The sequence below is a fragment of the Leguminivora glycinivorella genome, chromosome Z, assembly GCF_023078275.1.
Source record: "Leguminivora glycinivorella isolate SPB_JAAS2020 chromosome Z, LegGlyc_1.1, whole genome shotgun sequence".
Lineage (NCBI taxonomy): Eukaryota > Metazoa > Arthropoda > Insecta > Lepidoptera > Tortricidae > Leguminivora > Leguminivora glycinivorella.
This window is the reverse complement of record NC_062998.1, coordinates 26,896,187-26,904,927: the sequence shown is the minus strand read 5'-3', so window position 1 is coordinate 26,904,927 and position 8,741 is coordinate 26,896,187.

The following is an 8,741-nucleotide window of genomic DNA, read 5'->3' as shown; positions in this document are numbered from 1 at the left end:
TGTTTACGTTTTGTAAGTCAGTCGGTCAATAACAGTTCTCATGTAAACATTGAATAAATTCCTGGTGTACACTTTCTTGGTTTCCTTGTGCTATAGATCTCTGCTATATAGTGTTAGACCTGTGGGATATCCCCCACATAGACTGGTGGCGAAAGGCTTTAGCCAACGTTACGGCGTCGATTACCAGAAAACCTTTGCGCCAGTCGCTAGACTTGATTCAGTGAGATTATTAGTTGCACTTGCAGTGGAACTGGATCTTGAAATTCATCAGTTGGACATAAATACGGCATATTTAAATGGATTATTAGAAGAAGAGATATACATGAAAGTACCAGATCTTCTTGACGAATGTTTGCAAGATTTAACACGATTGGAGCAGCCAGGTTCATTCATATATGAAAGAGCTAGCAAGTTGTTATGCGACCTGAGGTCTGGAGGCAATGTATGCAAGCTCAAGAGGTCGCTGTACGGCCTGAAACAAGCTGGTAGACAGTGGAACATCAGACTGGATGAACAGCTGAAGTGCATGGGATTGCAAGTATCTTTAAATGAGCCATGCCTTTATTTTAAAAATATAGACTCGCAAACTAAACTCTTTGTATTAATTTATGTGGATGACATACTCGTCGCATCGCAAAGAGGTGAATGCATCGAAAATTTCAAAAAGGAACTGGCCGAAAAGTTTGAATTGAAAGATTATGGTATTGCGAAGTATATGTTAGGCATAGAGTTTGACAGATTTGACAACGGGATAAAATTGTCACAACAAAAATATATTGACGATTTGTTAATTAAATTTAATATGGATACATGTAAACCGATATCTACGCCTATGGAATTTAAGCAAAAGATAGAAAAACCGGTAAATAAGTGCAGTGCGCGTGAACAATACCCATATCGCGAAATTATAGGTTCGTTGATGTATCTTTCTACGGGAACGAGACCTGATATTACGAATACGGTGGCTGTATTGAGTCAATTCCTGGATTGCCCTAACGAGGAATGTTGGAATGCAGCAAAGAGTGTCTTAAGATACCTGAAGCATACGAAACAATATGGACTTATTTACAAAAAGACAGGTAAATCATTGCATGGATATTCGGATGCTGATTGGGGAGGTTGTTTGATAGACAGGCGTTCTTATTCTGGTTATGTTTTCATGTTAGGAGCTGGTTGTGTAAGCTGGAGATCAGAAAAACAGAGATGTGTGAGCACTTCATCTTGTCAATCGGAGTATATAAGCTTGGCATCGGCAATGAAGGAAGCTATATACCTGAACAGTTTGCTTACTGAAATTGGGTTACGTAAGTATGCACCATTATCTTTACATGTGGATAATCAGGGGGCAATATGTCTTGCGAGCGATCCAATGTTTCATTCTCGGTCCAAACATATTGATATAAAGTATCATTTTGTGCGAAGTGTATTAAAGGACAATAAGAGTATTGAGTTAAAATACTTACCGACCGACTCAATGCTCGCTGACATATTAACGAAGGCTTTGCCTAGAGAAAAGCATTATACGTGCATGCGCGGTTTGGGCATTGCTTGTTAATTGTTTACATTTTTAATAGTTGTTCTTTGATATCACTTTAGTTTGTTTGTATGTTTTATTGTGTTACAATTTATTTTGAATATGCACATTAAGGGGGCGTATTGAATATAATGATAATGAGATATTCGATAGAATCGAGTTGTGCCTAAGAGGCCACAGTACTGGCTGTTGAAGGAATACTGTCATATTTTGTATTTGGTATAGCAACCGATTCTTTGATATGTTTGTTTACGTTTTGTAAGTCAGTCGGTCAATAACAGTTCTCATGTAAACATTGAATAAATTCCTGGTGTACACTTTCTTGGTTTCCTTGTGCTATAGATCTCTGCTATATAGTGTTAGACCTGTGGGATATCCCCCACAACTACTTCTTCCAGTGTCTGAAAACACTGACCACGCAACTTATTCTTGGTTTTCGGGAATGTAAAAAAATCATTAGGACTTAGGTCGGAACTGTACGGAGGATGGTCCAGAAATTCAACATTTTCACCATCCAGATAGTCTTTTGTTCTCCGAACAGTGAGAGGGCTGGCATTATCGTAGTGAAGTATGATGCGGCATTTAGGGTTATTTTTTCGGAGATTAGTGAAGACAATCGGTAGACAAAATACTTGTATACCAATCAGCATCGACCGTTCTTCGGTCTTCAGGAGGAGTAGTCGCGACGTGACCCGATTTGGAGACAAACGTTGCCACCATTTATTTGATCGTGCTGCGAGAACTAGAGTTGTGCCTGCTCGTTCACTGAAAAGATCGCTCCCATCTAGTACGATCTCCGAAGTGTACTAATTCGTTATTTTAGGACATTTAGGACAGTAGTACACCGAAAGAGCGAGAGACATACTGAGCATATTGCGTCACGGAATCGTGAATATGCGCGTGCCATGGATCCGGTCCGAATGTTAGTATGTAAAAAGAGCGAAATCTATGGACGGTCAAGCAAATCGTGTCACTTCAAAAGGCGGCAAATTTGAAAAGTATAGGGGCGAAATTATTATATTTTAATGTATTTGATTGTTTTTTTCTATTTGATTTCCCTTCATACTTTTACAGGCTTAGGACTGTCATTCTAATTTTACCGACATGCGTCGTATTCGTATGGTATGATTTGAATATTAGAATGGCGTATTTTAAAATCAAATATATACAATGATTGGCTGATTGCTTTTTTTTTGTTCTATACACATATTTACACATTTATTTACATGTTGCTATGTAAAAATAGCAAAACCTTGACTTTTTCCGGTTTTAACAGAGTTGGGCGTTGGTTTATAACCTGACCTGCGCTTGAAAAAACCCGTTCACATGATACAGATGTAGCCTGCATTTCCAATCGTTTTAACATGTAGCGATACACTCTGGGGTAAACCTCTTTTTTCTTGTGCCACCATTTTAATGGATCCTCTTTTCGCGGCAAGTATGGCTCCCTCATATAAGCATCGTATTCTGTTATTGCCGCTGCAGTGTTATTCTCAGGCCTGACAATGAACTCTATTTCTTTGTCGAAGTCGGTTCCAGCAAGAGGAGCAGCAGGGGCAGTTGCAACAGATATGTTGTCTTGCGGTAACCGTATAGCGCTAATTCTCTTTTTTAGGCTATCGGAAGCCTTTGTAAAAGAGTCTTCTGTACGAAAACCTTTCTTTTTAAATCTAGGGTCTAGCATTGTGCAGTCGGCATAGAGCTGGTTTTTTTCCAAATCGTGGAACCTCAGCTTCATTTGTTCCTTTATTGTGTTGGTAAAAATAGCCATCTCGGCAATGCCGTTTGGCGGCAATGCTGCCAAATGCTTTTCCATCAACTGCACAAATCTAACACTTTTGACAGTGTCACCATTTTTTCTGAACCGTGATCACTTCAACCGTGATCTCATAGAAGGGCTTCAGAATGGGTACCATGGCTTCTATAATTTGCCACTCGCTTGTCTGAAGCAACAAATATCGTTACGCATGATTGCAGTTAATGTGGCGAGCTAATGTAATTGCTGGCTGCACTCGTAGTATTCGCTCTATCATGTCGTAACACGAATTCCATCGTGTGGGGCATTCTTGTTTTAATTTTAGCTGCGGTAGGCCCGTCTGTTGTTGAGTTTCAAGCAATTTATTGAAGCTTACTGAGCTCCGTTTGAAAAATTCGACAATGGCTTTTACTTTGTCCACGACCGCACATGTCCATAACATCATTAACGGCCTGCTGAACCATTAGGTTCAAGGAGTGAACAAAGCAACCTATCGATCTCCAACCTCCCAACCTTATGGCCGACATAATATTTGCAGCATTGTCACTCACGATGCAACCGATCTTATTTGTGAGCTGCCAGTCGTGAATTATAGTTTTTAAAAAAGTAATTAAATTGGCACCTGTATGCCGTTCATTATATTGCACACACCCCAGTAGAGCAGACGACAACGTCGTTGTATTTTCGTCAATGAAATGGGTTGGGACGGCTATGTAACTATCGGTGGTTGATAACGTCCAGCCATCCGTTCCTAGACAGACGGCTGGATAAGCGATTTTTCTCTGTATTTCTTGAAAAACTTCTAAATAATTGCACCTCTAAAGTAATTTTAGACTTTTTTTTGTATTTGTACTTTTTATATTTAGTTGATTGTAATTCGACATTTAGAGACCTTTGTGAAGTATGCTATACCTGACATACCTTCTTGATTATGTTCTAGGATTCATCTATGGCCTCGTTGCCATAGTAATAATTTAAGTAGAGAAAAACTATCCTGTCATAATATACTTCAAAATAACATTAACATATTTATTATACTAGAATAATATAAAATATTATATAAAATGTGCTTCAGCTTTCTTTTCAATAGTCGTTAATCAAGTTCTCACGCACGCCAGCTTCCACGTTCATCAGTGAGAACTTTACATGGTAGCAGAGGTGAAACTGTAAGTCGAAATGTCTAATACGAAAATAGATCCACTTACAAAAGATAACTACGACACTTGGATTATACAAGCCGAAGCCGTTCTAGTACGTCACAAACTATTTAAATATGTAGAAAACGCCCTGACCGACGATGCGTCTGCTGAAGAGAAAGAAAAGGACAGACTTGCAAAATCCGAGCTTATCCTTATCATAGCTCCGTCCGAACTCAAGCAAATAAAAAACTGCAGCACTGCCAAGGCATTATGGGACAAATTGAAGGACACTTACGCCAGCAAGGGACCTGCTCGTAAAGCGACCCTTCTCAAGCAATTAATCCTAACTAAATTAGAAAACCAAGATGTACGAACACACTTGAACAAATTTATGGATACAGTTGACAAGCTGGCTGACATGGACGTTAGTATAAACGATGATTTGTTAACGATCATGATGTTGTACAGTCTCTCTCCAGAATACGAGAACTTCAGAGTCGCTATTGAAACGCGCGATACTCTTCCAAAGCCTGAAGTGCTTAAAACCAAAATCTTAGAAGAGTTTGAAGCCCGTCATAATAAAATCGTGACCAATGACGACGAACCTGAAACATCATATCAAGAAGAAGCGTTATACGCATCATGTCGTATTTGCAAACGAAGAGGCAATATCTTCAAACGCAAAGCACATAAGATATGTACAAGCTGCTGGAAGAAAAATAATGAGAAGCCAAAGCAGAAACAAAACATTGACTCTCATCGTAACCATATTGCTACCCAGTGTCTTCTAACACGAAACAAGAAGCCTGAAAACAGCACATGGATTGTGGACAGCGGCTGTACCTCTCATATGACTTTTCAAAGAGACCTATTCAAAAATATTGAGAAAACATCCAGACAACTGAACTTCGCAACTGAAGACTTTACCGCAGAGATCGAAGGAAAAGGTACAGTCTCTTTCACAACTAAAAATGGAAGCGGTGATGCACTCACGCACCTGAAAGACACGCTGTATGTACCCAGTCTTTGCACCAACCTACTGTCTGTGAGCAAAATAACAGACGCTGGATGTTCAGTTCTATTTACTAAGAACAAGGCCACAGTAAACAATCCAAAAGAGAAAATTGTACTTACTGCCTTCAAAGAAAACGGTCTCTACTACATAAAACCAAGCAAGCACGAGTGCTACAACCTGACCACAGATGACGATGAAACACCTCCAACTACTAAACAAAAAACTGAATCATCAAGCATCGAAGATTGGCACAAGAAATTGGGACATATGAACACCAAAGACTTGAAATTAGCACTTGAAAATCAAAATATCATTGGCTTGCACTTTAACCCTAAAGAAACATTACCGGAATGTGAAGCATGCATTCAAGCGAAAATGCATAGAGTACCGGCTCCTCGTGAGAAAACAACTCAGAGAACGACTGAACGCTTACAAATTGTTCACTCAGATGTTTGTGGACCTATCCGAACGCCCACAATAAACGGGAACAAGTACTTTGTCACATTCATCGATGACTATTCCCGATACTGTCGAGTGTACTTAATGAAATCCAAAAGCGAAGTCTTGGACAAATTTAAAGAGTTCAAAGAGTTAGCGGAAACGCACACTGGGAACAAACTCAAGGTACTACAATCCGATAATGGCACAGAATATATCAACAGGGACTTCGACGCTTATCTCAAACGTAGTGGGATACAGAGAAGACTAAGTGCACCTCACACAGCTCACCAAAACGGATTAGCAGAGAGAAAAAATCGCACTTTGATCGAAAAAGCAAGAGCCCTGATGATCGACGCAAAAGCACCATTAAATTTCTGGGGTGAAGCAATCATAACAGCAAACTATCTGTCGAACAGAAGCTTAAACAGTGCTATCGAAAACAAAACACCATTCGAACTATGGGTTGGTAGAAAACCTATCATTCACCACCTGTATGTATTTGGCTCTAAAACTTTTGTTCTCATTAAAGGCACAAATGGTCACAAATTCGCACCAAAAGCAATTCCTGGCATGTTTGTTGGCTACTCTGAAACATCAAAAGCATTCAAGATTCTTCTGCCATCTAAAAATAAAGTGGTTGTATCGAAGGACGTCCGCGTGATGAAATCCATGTTTTACGACAAAACAAACAAAAACGACATCACCGACCTTTTCAACGATGACTGCTCCACCAAACCTCCAGAACCTTCAAAACCGTCAAAATTACCACATAAACAAGTGACAATACAACTTGACGACGATGAAGATGGAGACGAGACACCGCTTAACACCAGTAGTGACACCGAAGATGAATATCTCGACAATACGTTGCAACCAAACTCGGTCAACAGCACTGATAGTGTTCAACAACAGGAACCACAAAACTATGAAAGTGAGTACGAGTCTCTTTCCGGTTCTCACAACTTTGTCGATGATAACGAACCTTCTAATCCTGCTGACGCAGAAGATCTAACTGAGACGATTGATGTTCATGCTTCAACTTCAACTCCAACTCGAACTTTGAGAAACAGGTCTACCATTGCAGCTCCAAAAAGGTATGACGATTTCATTTTGGCTGCAGCTGAAGAAGTTGAAAATCTTCATAAACCGAAAGAACCTGAAACTTTCAAAGAGGCAATGGAATGCCCAGACAGCAAGAAATGGCAAGAAGCAATGAAAAGTGAAATTCGCTCATTGAAGGACAACCAAACATGGGATCTGGTCGAGCTACCCAAAGGACGTAAAGCCCTACCATGCAAATGGGTGTACAAGGTAAAAATGAACCCTGATGGTTCCGTCGAAAGGTACAAGGCCAGAATGGTCATCAAAGGCTATTCCCAGATACCTGGAGTGGACTACGACAGAACGTTCAGCCCAGTGGTTCGTCTGAGCACTGTACGTTCACTGCTTGCCATCGCTACTCATGAAAATCTGAAACTGACACAGTTTGACGTCACGACCGCCTTCCTAAACGGAGAAGTCAAGGAAGAAATCTTTATGAAACAACCCGAAGGATATCGTGATGGTACCAAAAGAGTTTGTAAATTGAAACGAAGTTTGTATGGATTAAAGCAAGCGCCACGCTGCTGGAATACCTGCATAGCAGACTATTTACTGCAAACCGGATTCAAGCAGAGCGAGGCGGATCCATGCCTGTTTATGCGAACCAGAGGACAGTCCAAGGTTGTGATAGCTCTATACGTGGACGATGGACTTGTAGCGCATAACTCTACAAAAGCAGGAGACGAGTTCTTGAATGAGTTAAGAGCCAGATTCCAAATAACCACCAAACCAGCGTCTTACTTCCTCGGAATGGAAATCAACGTGCAAAAAGACTCCATATCTCTATCTCAAAAATCGTACATCAAGAAAGTACTAGAAAAATATGGTATGTCTAACTGCAAGTCAGCACCATCACCGATGATAAAAGATATTGCGGGAGCAGACGACAACATCAAATCAAACTTTCCTTATAGGCAAGCCGTAGGCGCTTTAGCCTATTTATCTGTAGGTACGAGGCCTGATATCTCCTACGCTGTTGGAGTAGCCTCAAGACATTTGGAAGCACCTACTAAGGAAGATATGATGCTTGTTAAGCGCATATTGAGATATCTAAAAGGGACCCAAGAAAAGGCCCTAATCTTTACAAAACAGACACCGCCGCACTTGGTCTGCTATAGCGACGCAGATCACGGAGGAGACCAGAATACTGGACGATCAACATCTGGTATGGTTTGCTTGTTCTCTGGCGCCGCAATAAGCTGGCGAAGCCAAAAGCAAACTACTGTTTCCATTTCATCGACAGAGGCTGAAGTAATAGCAGCAAGCGAAGCAGCCCAAGAAATATTATGGCTAAATCGATTGTTCAGCGATCTGACTAAAACGGAAAAGCCAGTTCTGAGATTGGATAACAAATCAGCTGTCTACCTAGCGCATAATCCTAAATATGAATATCACAAGCGCACCAAGCACATTAAATTAAAACACTTCTTTGTTAGGGAATGTGTGAACAATGAAGACTTCAGCGTTGAACAAGTTCCTGGCGAAACCCAACTCGCTGACATATTTACGAAGCCTTTGTTTGGACCCAGACTTCAGGAATTGAGTTACAGAATGGGACTTAAGAATTTATCCTGAAATTCTTTAAACTTCCGAGGGTGTGAAGCAGGGACCGGCCCGCTATCCCTTATACGGGGTTTTGTATGGGTATTTCGTTAGGCTTAACTTACCCTACCCTTTTGACGCGATACCCTTTCATTTTGCTTTTAAAGCCCTAACGAAAGCGCTTACCTAAAATAGCCCAATACCCTTTCAAAA